Source organism: Neoarius graeffei, chromosome 6 (genome assembly GCF_027579695.1).
Source record: "Neoarius graeffei isolate fNeoGra1 chromosome 6, fNeoGra1.pri, whole genome shotgun sequence".
Lineage (NCBI taxonomy): Eukaryota > Metazoa > Chordata > Actinopteri > Siluriformes > Ariidae > Neoarius > Neoarius graeffei.
Window position 1 is genome coordinate 94,085,712 of NC_083574.1, and position 17,500 is coordinate 94,103,211.

The 17,500-nt window shown below is 46.9% G+C and overlaps 1 protein-coding gene and 1 long non-coding RNA gene across 6 annotated transcripts in view; one reads left to right on the forward strand and one right to left on the reverse strand.

The window, feature by feature from the left end:
• Positions 1-17,500, forward strand: part of lekr1 (leucine, glutamate and lysine rich 1) — a 273,905-nt gene that overhangs the window by 48,882 nt on the left and 207,523 nt on the right. The window lies entirely within an intron of this gene.
• LOC132888161 (uncharacterized) overlaps positions 1-17,500 on the reverse strand; it is a 33,033-nt gene that overhangs the window by 15,503 nt on the left and 30 nt on the right. The window contains exon 1 of the long non-coding RNA XR_009654910.1: positions 17,456-17,500. This exon is cut by the window's right edge and continues 30 nt beyond it. This is a non-coding gene — a long non-coding RNA (uncharacterized LOC132888161). The remainder of the gene's footprint in view (positions 1-17,455) is intronic.

Here is a 17,500-nt window from a genome sequence, read left to right on the forward strand (position 1 = left end):
GAACCTCAACACACACACACACACACACACACCGCTGAACCTCAACACACACACACACACACACACACACACACACCGCTGAACCTCAACACACACACACACACACACACACACACACACACACCGCTGAACCTCAACACACACACACACACACACACCGCTGAACCTCAACACACACACACACACACACCGCTGAACCTCAACACACACACACACACACACCGCTGAACCTCAACACACACACACACTGCTGAACCTCAACACACACACACACACACACACACACACCGCTGAACCTCAACACACACACACACACCGCTGAACCTCAACACACATACACACACACACACACACACACACACACACACCGCTGAACCTCAACACACACACACACACACACACCGCTGAACCTCAACACACACACACACCGCTGAACCTCAACACACACACACACCGCTGAACCTCAACACACATACACACACACACCGCTGAACCTCAACACACACACACACACCGCTGAACCTCAACACACACACACACACACACACACCGCTGAACCTCAACACACACACACCGCTGAACCTCAACACACACACACACTGCTGAACCTCAACACACACACACACACACACACACACACCGCTGAACCTCAACACACACACACACACACACACACACACACACACCGCTGAACCTCAACACACACACACACACCGCTGAACCTCAACACACATACACACACACACACACACACACACACACCGCTGAACCTCAACACACACACACACACACCGCTGAACCTCAACACACACACACACACACACCGCTGAACCTCAACACACACACACACTGCTGAACCTCAACACACACACACACACACACACACACACCGCTGAACCTCAACACACACACACACACCGCTGAACCTCAACACACATACACACACACACACACACACACACACACCGCTGAACCTCAACACACACACACACACACACACCGCTGAACCTCAACACACACACACACCGCTGAACCTCAACACACATACACACACACACCGCTGAACCTCAACACACACACACACACACACACACCGCTGAACCTCAACACACACACACCGCTGAACCTCAACACACACACACACTGCTGAACCTCAACACACACACACACACACACACACACACACACACACACCGCTGAACCTCAACACACACACACACACCGCTGAACCTCAACACACATACACACACACACACACACACACACACACACACACACACACCGCTGAACCTCAACACACACACACACACACCGCTGAACCTCAACACACACACACACACACACACACACACACCGCTGCACCTCAACACACACACACACTGCTGAACCTCAACACACACACACACACACACACACACCGCTGAACCTCAACACACACACACACACCGCTGAACCTCAACACACATACACACACACACACACACACACACACCGCTGAACCTCAACACACACACACACACACACACACACACCGCTGAACCTCAACACACACACACACCGCTGAACCTCAACACACATACACACACACACCGCTGAACCTCAACACACACACACACACCGCTGAACCTCAACACACACACACACACACCGCTGAACCTCAACACACACACACCGCTGAACCTCAACACACACACACACTGCTGAACCTCAACACACACACACACACACACACACACACACACACACACACACCGCTGAACCTCAACACACACACACACACACACACACACACACACACACCGCTGAACCTCAACACACACACACACACCGCTGAACCTCAACACACATACACACACACACACACACACACACACACACACACACACACACACACCGCTGAACCTCAACACACACACACACACACCGCTGAACCTCAACACACACACACACACACCGCTGAACCTCAACACACACACACACTGCTGAACCTCAACACACACACACACACCGCTGAACCTCAACACACACACACACACACCGCTGAACCTCAACACACACACACACTGCTGAACCTCAACACACACACACACACACACACACCGCTGAACCTCAACACACACACACACACACACACACACACCGCTGAACCTCAACACACACACACACACACACACACACCGCTGAACCTCAACACACACACACACACACACACACACACACACACACCGTTGAACCTCAACACACACACACACACACACACACACACACACACACACCGCTGAACCTCAACACACACACACACACACACCGCTGAACCTCAACACACACACACACACACACCGCTGAACCTCAACACACACACACACACACCGCTGAACCTCAACACACACACACCGCTGAACCTCAACACACACACACACACCGCTGAACCTCAACACACACACACACACCGCTGAACCTCAACACACACACACACCGCTGAACCTCAACACACACACACACCGCTGAACCTCAACACACACACACACACCGCTGAACCTCAACACACACACACACACACACACCGCTGAACCTCAACACACACACACACTGCTGAACCTCAACACACACACACACACACACACACCGCTGAACCTCAACACACACACACACACCGCTGAACCTCAACACACACACACACTGCTGAACCTCAACACACACACACACACACACACACACACACCGCTGAACCTCAACACACACACACACACACACACACACACACACACACCGCTGAACCTCAACACACACACACACACACACACACACACACACACCGCTGAACCTCAACACACACACACACACACACACCGCTGAACCTCAACACACACACACACACACACACACACACACACACACACCGCTGAACCTCAACACACATACACACACACACCGCTGAACCTCAACACACACACACACACCGCTGAACCTCAACACACACACACACACACCGCTGAACCTCAACACACACACACCGCTGAACCTCAACACACACACACACTGCTGAACCTCAACACACACACACACACACACACACACACACACACACACACACCGCTGAACCTCAACACACACACACACACACACACACACACACACACACCGCTGAACCTCAACACACACACACACACCGCTGAACCTCAACACACATACACACACACACACACACACACACACACACACACACACACACACACACACCGCTGAACCTCAACACACACACACACACACCGCTGAACCTCAACACACACACACACACACCGCTGAACCTCAACACACACACACACTGCTGAACCTCAACACACACACACACACCGCTGAACCTCAACACACACACACACACACCGCTGAACCTCAACACACACACACACTGCTGAACCTCAACACACACACACACACACACACACCGCTGAACCTCAACACACACACACACACACACACACACACCGCTGAACCTCAACACACACACACACACACACACACACCGCTGAACCTCAACACACACACACACACACACACACACACACACACACCGTTGAACCTCAACACACACACACACACACACACACACACACACACACACCGCTGAACCTCAACACACACACACACACACACCGCTGAACCTCAACACACACACACACACACACCGCTGAACCTCAACACACACACACACACACCGCTGAACCTCAACACACACACACCGCTGAACCTCAACACACACACACACACCGCTGAACCTCAACACACACACACACACCGCTGAACCTCAACACACACACACACCGCTGAACCTCAACACACACACACACCGCTGAACCTCAACACACACACACACACCGCTGAACCTCAACACACACACACACACACACACCGCTGAACCTCAACACACACACACACTGCTGAACCTCAACACACACACACACACACACACACCGCTGAACCTCAACACACACACACACACCGCTGAACCTCAACACACACACACACTGCTGAACCTCAACACACACACACACACACACACACACACACCGCTGAACCTCAACACACACACACACACACACACACACACACACACACCGCTGAACCTCAACACACACACACACACACACACACACACACACACCGCTGAACCTCAACACACACACACACACACACACCGCTGAACCTCAACACACACACACACACACACACACACACACACACACACCGCTGAACCTCAACACACACACACACACACACACACACACACACACACACACACACACACACCGCTGAACCTCAACACACACACACACACACACCGCTGAACCTCAACACACACACACACACACACCGCTGAACCTCAACACACACACACACACCGCTGAACCTCAACACACACACACACTGCTGAACCTCAACACACACACACACACACACACACACACACCGCTGAACCTCAACACACACACACACACACCGCTGAACCTCAACACACATACACACACACACACACACACACACACACACCGCTGAACCTCAACACACACACACACACACACACACACCGCTGAACCTCAACACACACACACACCGCTGAACCTCAACACACATACACACACACACCGCTGAACCTCAACACACACACACACACCGCTGAACCTCAACACACACACACACACACACCGCTGAACCTCAACACACACACACCGCTGAACCTCAACACACACTGCTGAACCTCAACACACACACACACACACACACACACACACACACACACACACCGCTGAACCTCAACACACACACACACACACACACACACACACACCGCTGAACCTCAACACACACACACACACCGCTGAACCTCAACACACATACACACACACACACACACACACACACACACACACACCGCTGAACCTCAACACACACACACACACACACCGCTGAACCTCAACACACACACACACACACACCGCTGAACCTCAACACACACACACACACCGCTGAACCTCAACACACACACACACACCGTTGAACCTCAACACACATATACACACACACACACACACCGCTGAACCTCAACACACACACACACACCGCTGAACCTCAACACACACACACACCGCTGAACCTCAACACACACACACACACCGCTGAACCTCAACACACACACACACACCGCTGAACCTCAACACACACACACACCGCTGAACCTCAACACACACACACACCGCTGAACCTCAACACACACACCGCTGAACCTCAACACACACACACACACCGCTGAACCTCAACACACACACACACCGCTGAACCTCAACACACACACACACCGCTGAACCTCAACACACACACACACCCCACTGAACCTCAACACACACATATACACACACACACCACTGAACCTCAACACACACACACACACACCGCTGAACCTCAACACACACACACCGCTGAACCTCAACACACACACACCGCTGAACCTCAACACACACACACACACCGCTGAACCTCAACACACACACACCGCTGAACCTCAACACACACACACACACCGCTGAACCTCAACATACACACACACCGCTGAACCTCAACACACACACACCGCTGAACCTCAACACACACACACCGCTGAACCTCAACACACATACACACACACACACACACACACACACACACACCGCTGAACCTCAACACACACACACTGCTGAACCTCAACACACACACACACACACCGCTGAACCTCAACACACACACACACACACACACACACACACACACACACACACACACACACACCGCTGAACCTCAACACACATACACACACACACACACACACCGCTGAACCTCAACACACACACACACACACACACCGCTGAACCTCAACACACACACACCGCTGAACCTCAACACACACACACACCGCTGAACCTCAACACACACACACACACCGCTGAACCTCAACACACACACAGTGCTGCACCTCAACACACACACACACACACACACACACACACACACACACACACACACACACACACACACACAGCTCGTTTGATTCACTTCCTCTAAGTGAGTCGATTCCGAGTGGAATCATTTTCTCATTAGAAGCCAGACTACTTCTGTCTGACGCTCTCAGTCCCACATGGGATCATGATGTTCTCACTTACTGAAAGAACCACAGTGAGGCGGAGAACACTCCAGGGTTCCGTTCAGACACACTACACGCTGCGTGTGTGAGCGGCACTGTAAGCTCCAACCCTCAAACAGCCGAGGAGTTTAATTCACAGCATCAAGATTATTGCCTCTGAATTACTTCACTCAGCCTGCGCAGTACACACACCCTGCTTAACCTCACTAACCCAAAGGCCGTTAACCTCGCATCAGCTCTGGTACAGTGTCTGAAAGGAGCAACCGTGTGTGTGTGTGTGTGAGAGAGAGAGAGAGAATAAGTGAGTGTGTACACAGGTCTGTCTATCTCGGTGTGGGAGTTTCTTTGTAATCAGGCGCAACCAGACAGTGTTGGAATGATGAGTGGAGCAGAGTTAGCGTCCTCCCTCGCAGTGTCGAGCGATTAGCGTGTGAGAGCCGCGTCTGCTGTGGTGTGTGACGTTAAAGTGCAATTATACCTCCGCAGCCATCAGGCGTCTGATATAAACCTCTCACGCCAACACCTTCCATCAGACAGGAATCCAGACCATGCCAGACAGGTGTGTGTGTGTGTGTGTGTGTGTGTGTGTGTGTGTGTGTGTGTGAGAGAGAGAGATGTATATTTGTGAAGTTGATAACACACCTCTACTATTTACATAATACCATGTCTGAGCTCTAAACAGCAACGACACAGCAGTCTACATGAGGAACCTCACTAACCCAAAGCTCCTGTATGACTTGTACTTCTCCAGGAACTCTGTGTGTGTGTGTGTGTGTGTGTGTGTGTGTGTGTGTGTGTGTGTGTGTGTGTGTGTGTGTGTTTTGCTCTTTGTTTCAGTATGATGATGATGATGGAATGAATTGTATGCTTCGAATTGATTACATTCACGTCAAACAGGTTTTTACAAACAAGGCTTAATTGTATGGCTGCATGTCTCAGAGAGTCAGTGACCTGACCATGAACCCGTCAGCAGAGTTTATATCTCAGAGAGAGAGACAAGGGGGGAAGAGAGAGAGACAGAGAGACAAGGGGGAGAGAGAGAGAGAAGAGGGAGAGACAAGGGGGAGAGAGAGACAAGAGGGAGAGACAAGGGAAGAGAGGGACCAGAGGGAGAGACACAAGAGGGAGACAAGGGGGGAGAGAGAGACAGAGAGACAAGGGGAGGAGAGAGAGAGAAGAGGGAGAGACAAGGGGGAGAGACAAGGGGAGAGAGAGAGAGTCAGACAGAGACAAGGGGAGAGAGAGAGACAAGAGGGAGAGACAAGGGGAGAGAGAGAGACAAGAGGGAGAGACAAGGGGAAAGAGGGAAAGGAGGGAGAGACAAGGGGAGAGAGAGAGAGACAAGAGGGAGACAAGGGGGGAGAGAGAGACAGACAAGAGGGAGAGACAAGGGGAGAGAGGGAAAGGAGGGAGAGACAAGGGGAGAGAGAGAGAGAGACAAGAGGGAGACAAGGGGGGAGAGAGAGACAGACAAGAGGGAGAGACAAGGGGAGAGAGAGACGAGAGAGAGACAAGGGGGAGAGAGAGACAGACAGAGAGACAAGAGGGGAGAGAGAGACAAGAGCGAGAGACAAGGGGAGAGAGAGAGACAAGAGGGAGACAAGGGGGGAGAGAGAGACAGACATGAAGGAGAGACAAGGGGAGAGAGAGACAAGAGAGAGACAAGGGGGAGAGAGAGACAACACAAGGGGAGAGAGAGAGAGACAGACAGACAGACAAGGAGGGAGAGAGAGACAAGAGGGAGAGACAAGGGGGGAGAGACAGATATACAAGGGGTGAGAGAGAGAGAGAGAGAGAGACAGACAGACAGAGACAAGGGGAGAGAGAGAGAAAGAGACAGAGAGACAAGGAGAGAGAGAGATAGACAAGGGGAGAGAGAGAGAAAGACAGACAGAGACAAGGGGGGAGAGAGAGAGAGAGACCGGGGGAGAGAGAGAGAGAGAGAGAGAGACAGACAGACAAGGGGGGGAGAGAGGGAGAGACAAGATGGAGAGACAAGGGGGGGAGGGAGAGAGAGAAAGACGAGGGGGAGAGAGGGGGCGAGAGAGAGACGAGGGGGGAGAGAGAGAAAGGGAGAGAGAGACAAAAACGAGAGGGAGAGAGAGAGAGAGAGAGAGAGGGCGAGGTCGTGCAAGAGCGGGTCATTGATTTGGGTCTGTGACCTACTAACTTGAGCACTGTCGTTGGATAGATAGAGAGACAGACAGACAGACAGACATGGAGACAGACAGATGTAGAGAGAGACAGACAGACTAGCAGATGTAGAGACAGACAGACTAGCAGACGTAGAGGCAGAAAAACTTTATTGATCCTCAAGGTGAAATTTAGGAATACTGTAAAGGTGATGATACACGGGGCAACTTTGTGCAGTGTTGCCGGGCAACCAGGTGAGACACGGCAACTAATTACAGCAACAGACAGTCGGCAACAACCAATCAGATAAGAGCAAATCTATCGCCAGGGAGACAGACGCCGCAAAGATGGACACTGAAACATTTACAGCCGTTACTTTTGTTTTGGCTTCAGCCTTTATTTATTTCACTCAACTTCTGGAACAAAACTGAATCGATCCTCCGGTCGAAAGATAATTTAGCATTATTTTAACATTTATAAGTCACAGCAACTAAAAAGCATAACGTTAAAACTTTTCACAATGGGATTCATCATTCATAACTTGTTGCTCATCGGTGAATTGCTGACGGAGCTCCTGAAAGGCTTTCTTTCTGTTTTAGATCCTGAAGTGTGTCCTGTTTCACCCTCGGGTTCCACACGTAGTCGTGCATATTATCTGTATGTGAATTAGATCAGACCAAAAGTTCGACAATCTCTATTACAACTCACAAAAAAAAAAAAAATCACGAGCTGCCCATCACTTTTAACTTGCCGCAAAAGAGCTAACATCATCCCTACGTGGCTAGCGATAACTTTCAGCTACCTATGCTAGCAAAAGCCCATTCAGTCTCTATGGAGCGGTGGATACGGAGCGAACGGCAGTTCACGCTTAGCTGAAAAAAAAAATCAGTGTCTTAATTCCAACCTGAGCATAAAAATAGACATCTGTAGGTTTTCTCAGCATTTGATGAGGTAAATTCGCCACTTTGGGTTTACACAGAACATAACGACTTACCAACATAAAAAGATAGAAGTTCTTTCATCTTTTTCTTCTCTCCACTGCCGGAGAGAGACATCTTTGTTGAAAATTTCAGAAGCTCTTAGGTGGCCGTGTGATTCGCTGCTAGCACTCTGATTAGATGATCTTAATAAATAAAAGTTGCCTAAAATGATGAAACTCGTCGAGCGGGAAAGTGTCGAAGCCCAGCAACGTTGCCCCCAAAAGTTGCCCTGTCTATCATCACCTTAACCCTAAACAGCTACAAATACACTGCAAAAAATAAAAATCTTAGGAAGTTTATTTGTCTATTTTCAAGTCAAAATATCTAGCCACCCTTATTATAAGACATGATTGCCCAACAAGCAAAACCTCATTTAGGACCCGTTTACACGAGGACGCTGTCGGGTAAAAACGACTAAATATTTTATCGGAAGTGCCTTTCGTCTACACGGGGACGGCGTTTCCGAGGCTGAAAAACGGAAAAAATTGAAAACGCCTTCCAGAGTGGATAAGTTAAAAACAGCCCCCGTTGCATATCCGTCTAAACTACCCAATACGCGAAACTCTGCTCGGATCTGCTCACGTCGGGTACGCGTTTACGTCATACATATGTCATATACTGTACATGCCAGCCCGGGAAGTAAGAAAGTAAGTAAAAAAGTAAGAGCATGTCTGATTACATCAATCCAACGGACCTTCAAGCTGCTCTGGCAGCTTTAAAGGTCCCATGGCATGAAATTTTTTACGTTAAAATGAGTTCCTCTGACCTTCTTAAGTCACCCCAGTGGCTAGAAATTTCATAATGTGTAAACCAAACTATGCCCACCCTTTGTCAACATTTGAGAATGGCGCGTCAAAATGGCGCGTTGATAGGCTCTTCCCTTTACTACGTCAGCAAGGGAGATGATCCCCACGCCCCCCCTCTGGATTCCCACCCACTGTATGGATTGCCCCGCCCAGCTCAAAAGTTGCCACCAAACATGGAAGTTGCGCTGTACGTGGATGTGACAACACAGAAAGGAGTCTGTTTTTACTGCCGACGGGAGAGCCCCTGAAGACGCAGTGGCTTAATTTTATTTACTCCAATAATACGCCGTCGAGTCTACCTAAGACGGTGTATGTTTGTCGGAAGCATTTTCCTGATGAATGTTTCCACAACTTGGGACAGTACAGGGCAGGTTTTGCACATCAACTGTCACTGAAGCCTGGGTCCGTACCAAGCATCCCTGCCGCATCAGCCACAAACACCCAATGAGTAAGTGTAGAACTGTTAAGTCGTTTTGCCGTGTTTTAAAATCGGTGCCACGTTAGCCTTGCAATGGCTACATTAGCTGTGCAGCTAACCGCTTCCTGCAGTTAGCCAGGTACTCATTCATTCATTCATTCATTATCTCTAGCCGCTTTATCCTTCTACAGGGTCGCAGGCAAGCTGGAGCCTATCCCAGCTGACTACGGGCGAAAGGCGGGGTACACCCTGGACAAGTCGCCAGGTCATCACAGGGCTGACACAGACACAGACAACCATTCACACTCACATTCACACCTACGGTCAATTTAGAGTCACCAGTTAACCTAACCTGCATGTCTTTGGACTGTGGGGGAAACCGGAGCACCCGGAGGAAACCCACGCGGACACGGGGAGAACATGCAAACTCCACACAGAAAGGCCCTCGCCGGCCCCGGGGCTCGAACCCAGGACCTTCTTGCTGTGAGGCGACAGCGCTAACCACTACACCACCGTGCCGCCCAGCCAGGTACTCTGCGCTACAAAACCAAAAAGCATGCAGCATGCTCTGTTATAATAGCCAATCAAAACAGTTTTTACAAAGACACCCACATTCTTTTTTTAAGTCATTCGTTCATTTTATTTGTTTGTTTGTTCAGTAAAAAACCAAACATTTGTTGAATTTATTTTATTTCCTCGCGTCGCACCTTAATGACATCAGCGCGCGGTATTTTTCCCTTCGCGGTTTGTTCCTTCTCTCTCGCCATAGTAAGACACCCACATCCGCTTGTTCTGACCCACTGGAGGTAGCGTCACAGTGCTGTTAGCCAATCAGAGGTAACACGTTTACATGTCATGAATATTAATGATAAGAGCTGAAATCCTGTCGCTGTCCCGCCACCCGCTCCTCCACCAAACTAGAACAGCCTGAAACAGGAGAACCACAGCATTTTTTTCACCAAAACCGGCTCACAGGGCATTCATTCATACTAGAGACCACCGCACAATTAATGAAAAAACGATGCCATGGGACCTTTAATAAACGTCCAGGAGTCCTTCGAACATCTATACCGAATCTGCACATATACCGTTAATGAACAGAGGCGGGTATAGCATGCTGTTACTTTTTTACTTACTTTCTTACTTACCATAGCCAGAGTAGTCAAAGTTTTCTCGGCGCAGATGTGTAGATCAGACAAGACGGAAGACGTTGCGCATGCGTGCAGACATAGCGGAGGTCTTTCACAGCGCCACCTAGCCGCCTGGCATGCACATCCAATTGAATTCCACACATTTATGCGTCACCGTATAGACGCAGATTTCCTCCTTGAAAACGGTCGTGTAGACGCGGAAAAAAGTGAGAACGAAAACGGACTTTAGCGTTTTTGTTTCAGACCGTCCCCGTGTAAAGTGGGCCTTAGCTAGAAAGGCTAGTTTTTAGACAGTCCATCTTGAAAATCTTGTATAGACAAAATGTCTTGAAAAAGTCTTATTTGGAGCACCTTTGAAAATAAAACAAGTTTTTTTAAAAACAAGTAAGTACATTTTGGACATTTGTCAAATGCGGTTCATCTTGTTTCAAGAAAAAAGAACAAAGTATGCTTGTTTTGGGAATAAATGAACTTTAATGAAATCTTTGAATCTTTCATTACAATTCAACTCCACCTTACACACTGTAAAAAAAGAATAGTTGAGAATACTTGAAATTTCAAGGCAACAGTCTGCATTAAGAATTTTATGTTTTGCCAATGATGTGCCCATGATAATCCAAACTATGATAAAACTGTTATCTTTATTAAGAATTCTTAATTAAGTCAATTTTCAATTCCTCATTCTGCCAACATAGATTTCTCTTTTTGCTGAACAGTGGCATTCACAGTAGTACAAAAAGGCAATTGAGGTTATCAGACTTTTTTGGGGGGCTTTTTTCACCTTTATTTGGATAGGACAGTGTAGAGACAGGAAATGAGCGGGACGGGGAGGGATCGGGAAATGACCTTGGGTCGGAATCGAACCTGGGTCCCCGGATTTATGGTATGGCACCTTATCCACCTGAGCCACACCCACGACATGGGTTTTAAAAATTTTTGTAATTGTGTAGAACAATGAAAAAAGGCATGTGTAGTTTAATGATAAATTGTGATAACCTCGGGGGCGTTGCGGCTCAGGTGGATAAGCCGCCATACCATAAATCCGGGGACCCGGGTTCGGTTCCGACCCAAGGTTGTTTCCCGATCCCTCCCCATCTCTCTCTCTCCCGCTCATTTCCTGTCTCTACACTGTCCTATCCAAATAGAGGTGAAAAAATCTAAAAAAAAAATTGTGATAACCTCAATTGCCTTTTTGCACTACTGTGAATGCCACTGTTCAGCAAAAAGAGAAATCTATGTTGGCAGAATGAGGAATTGAAAATTGACTTAATTAAGAATTCTTAATAAAGATAACAGTTTTATCATAGTTTGGATTATCATGGGCACATCGTTGGCAAAACATAAAATTCTTAATGCAGACGGTTGCCTTGAAATTTCAAGTATTCTCAACTATTTTTTTTTACAGTACAGATCCTCAGTTTACTGCGACTGTTTTCTCAGTCATTCAGAGTGAGCTCCTTCTAGATGCTGTACAGACTCTAGACCAGACAAGCGCCTTCAAAAAGGCTATGAGTGAGTGGAGGGCGTTTTAGTGACGTCTTTTTGGAATGCTGTGAGTTAAGCTCAGTGTTTTTTTTTGGTTGGTTGGTTGGTTGGTTGGGGGTTGTTTTTGTGCCTGATCTTGTAAACCCCTCGTACACATGAATAGTCAGTGCCCCCAAAATGCACTGTTGCTTTGGCGTTGTGTAAGCACTGTAAGTCAAAATGCGTAGACTTTTTTTTTTTGGTGCCTGAGGTCCTGGGGAAGTGGAATCTTAAAGTGCCATTCCACCATTGGATGTATTCTTTGGCATAAAATACAATATATTTTATGACAACATGACTAGACAGAGAAATCTTTTAGCTTCAAAATGATATATCAAACATAATTTTTTGACAACGACAAGTATATTAATTTTACGACCAAAGTCACCTACCCTTTTAATTTCCGCGCGGTAGTGAAACGTGATGTCATCGGCAGGTTCCCCTTCTTGTGTACCACGTCACGTGTGACGTGGCACAGATTATCAGCAATGGCGGATAGAACGCGATTTCCACTTGTCGATTGCTGTGCCGATATTCACCATCGACCGTCTCCTTCGGGCATCACTTGCTATTTTCCTTCGCTTCTTTTCCGTAGCTGACAATCGCGTTCTATCCGCCATTGCTGATAATCTGTGCGTACACAAGAAGGGGAACCTGCCGATGACATCATGTTTCACTACCGCGCGGAAATTAAAAGGGTAGGTGACTTTGGTCGCAAAATTAATATACTTGTCAAAAAATGATGTTTGATATATCATTTTGAAGCTAAAAGATTTCTCTGTCTAGTCATGTTGTCATAAAATATATTGTATTTTATGCCAAAAAAATACATCCAATGGTGGAATGGCACTTTAAGAGATGTTTTAATGTTTGAATGTTGAAATGGGAAAAAAAATAAACTTGTTGCAATGCTACACGTGTCGTCAACTTGATTCAAGATAGTCTCTGGTCTCATATCTAGAGTATTTTACTAATTACGGGTCACAAAAGGAGAATCTTTTAAGCTAGCAATGCTTAGTTGTGGAATTTAACAATCTTAATATTAGTATATTTATCTTAAATTCAGTTTTTACTGCGAAGACTTTGTCATGAATTTAACCCATTGACGCCTGAAACGCCTGCAAAAAACCGTCTGCAAATGCCTAAGCCAGTTTTTAGAAAAGGTCCCCATCTGCCTGAGGGTTTTCTGAAATAAAAATAATTAATTGAAAACGCCTATGAAAAATTCAATATCTCAGCCTCTGAAGCACATAAAGACATGAAATAAGTTGCATTTAAAAGAGAAAATTCTCTGCTTTTATTGGATCATGCTCATTCAGCATTAACACTAACCCATTTGTTAACACATAGATGAGTCTTGAAAATAATGACAAACCAACAATGCTGCGTTATGCAGCAACCGGCATTTGGGGCAATGTTGCGTGACGCAGCATCCGGCGTCAATGGGTTAAGTGAAATACCCTTAAAATGAAATAAATAAAAATGACTTGAATGGCTAAATGTAAGAAGTACGATCTTGTTATAAGAACTCTTTTGATTATTTTGAGTTAATCAGATCTCGCGTAATAAGTTCCCCAATCTTATTTTGGAATTATTTCATCTAAAAACAGGTTAGAGTTTTCATCTTACTTTAAGAAATCTTACCAAGTCAAATTCGACTCGTTCCATTGGCAGATTTTTTTCACCTGATTCAAGCAAATATGCTTTGTTTTAATCTTTTATTTCTTATTTTTGAAAGGCCATTTTTTGCAGTGTACGACAGATACTTTTTTTTTTCTTCCAGTTATCAGTGGTTTGGGTTTGCACCAGCAGCTCAGACCCAAACACAACATTCCACATACACGAGCTCACAGGCTCCTAGTGACACTGTGACTGACACGGGACGGAGAATAAGCCCCTCCTGCCCAGCTTTGCTGTTTTGGATTCCAAACAAGCCATTGACGTTATTAATGTGGCAAAATTAGCTGACGCTACATCATCCTGTAAATCTATCCTGCTAAAGGAAGGCTGTCTGTCTCTCTGTCTGTTCACCTGTGCAAATCGACACGGCTGGATGCACATACTCTGGACTTTGCACATGGATTAGGTGACACCCCAGAGGGGCCCAAGACAACATTTGCAATTTTCCAAATGGGATTAGTGCTAAACCAACACACTATTCATCTCTCATAGGCTACATGATCACGCTAACACTCTGCGTGCAGCCTTGGCGGGGAATCCCCTCCCTCGCTCGCCTGGGAGTTTCGATTGCATGGGACCTCGCCGGAGACTTCCTCTAGGGCCGAGTCTACGTCTCCTCAGTGACGGGCGATAACTACTACATCTCCTCTCTCCCATAGACAATAACTTCTAGTACAGTGTCTTGCAAAAGTATTCATCCCCCTTGGTGTTTTATTGCATTACAAGCTGGTATTAAAATGGATTTTTGGAGGGTTAGCACCATTTGATTTCCACAACATGCCTACAACTTTAAAGGTGCACACTGTTGGTTTTTTTTATTGTGACACAAGCAATAATTAAGATGAAAAAACAGAAATCTGGAGCGTGCATAGGTATTCAACCCCACAAAGTCAATACTTTGTAGAGCCACCTTTTGCTGCAAGTCTCTTGGGGTATGTCTCTATTAGCTTAGCACATCTAGCCACTGGGATTTTGGCCCATTCCTCAAGGCAAAACTGCTCCAGCTCCTTCAAGTTAGATGGGTTGCGTTGGTGTACAGCAATCTTCAAGTTATGCCACAGATTCTCAATTGGATTGAGGTCTGGGCTTTGATTAGGCCATTCCAAGACATTTAAATGTTTCTTTTTAAACTGCTCCAGTGTAGCTTTAGCAGCATGTTTAGGGTCATTGTCCTGCTGGAACATGAATCTTCATCCCAGTCTCAAACCTCTGGCTGAGTCAAACAGGTTTTCCTCCAGAATTGCCCTGTATTTAGTGCCATCCATCTTTCCTTCAGTCCTGACCAGCTTTCCTGTCCCTGCAGATGAAAAATATCCCCACAGCATGATGCTGCCACCACCATGCTTCACTGTAGGAATGGTGTTCTCAGGGTGTTGGGTTTGCGCCACATATGGCATTTCCCATGATGGCCAAAAAGATCAATTTTAGTCTCATTTAACCAGAGAATCTTCTTCCATGAGTTTGGGGAGTCTGCCACATGCTGTTGGGCAAACTCCGAACATGTTTTCTTAAGCACTGGCTTTTTTTCTGGCCACTCTTCCATAAAGCCCCGCCCACTCTGTGGAGTGTACAGCTTAAAATGTTCCTATGGACAGATACTCCCATCTCCGCTGTGGCTCTTTGCAGCTCCTTCAGTGTTATCTTTGGTGTTTTGTTTCATCTCTGATTAATGCCCTCCTTGCCCGGTCTGTGAGTTTTGGTGGGCGGGGCCTTCTCTTGTCAGGTTTGTAGTGGTGACATGTTCTTTCCATTTTGCTATAACGGATTTAATGGTGCTCCCTGGGATATTCAAAGTTTGGGATATTTTTTATAACCCAACCCTGATCTATACTTCTCCACAACTTTGACTCTGACCTGTTTGGAGGTTCCTTGGTTCTCATGTTGCTTGCTTAGTAGTGTTACAGAGTCAGGGTTCTTCCAGAACAGGGTGATTTATATATACAGACATCATGTGACAGATCATGTGACACTCTGATTGGATCTTAATCAACTAATGATGCGACTTATGAAGTGAATTGGTTGGACCAGCTCTTATTTAGGGGTTTCATCATACGAAAGGGGGTGAATACCTATGCACACTCCAGATTTCCGTTTTTTTTTTTTTTCATCTTAATTATTGTTTGTGTCACAGTACAAAAACATTCTGCGCTTTTAAAGCTGTCGGCATGTCGCGTAAATCAAACGGTGCAAACGCTCCAAAAATCCATTTTAATTCCAGCTTGTAATGCGACAAAACAGGACAAACACCAAGGGGGGATGAATACTTTTGCAAGACGCTGTAATTACATGACAAGTTCCAGTTTTGTTCCTCGCATAATTTTCATTTCCTTCCATCCATCCATCCATCCATCCATCCATCCATCCAAACGCGTCCTCACATCCTCATCCTCCCGACACGGAGTGCGTTCTACAGTCTGTGATTTTTCTCACGCGCTTCCCTGAAGAAGCTAGGCATGAACTTGAAGAGCGAGTGCTCATGATGACAAAAACGGAGCACAGAGCAGTGCATGATCGTGAGTCATGTCAAGAATAGATAAAAAAAAAAATCTGTTCAGCCTCACAAATCAGATAAAATAAAAAAAAAAACTCACACTCATAACGAAACCTGATGTTTTGCTCGTCGTGCCAACAGGCTG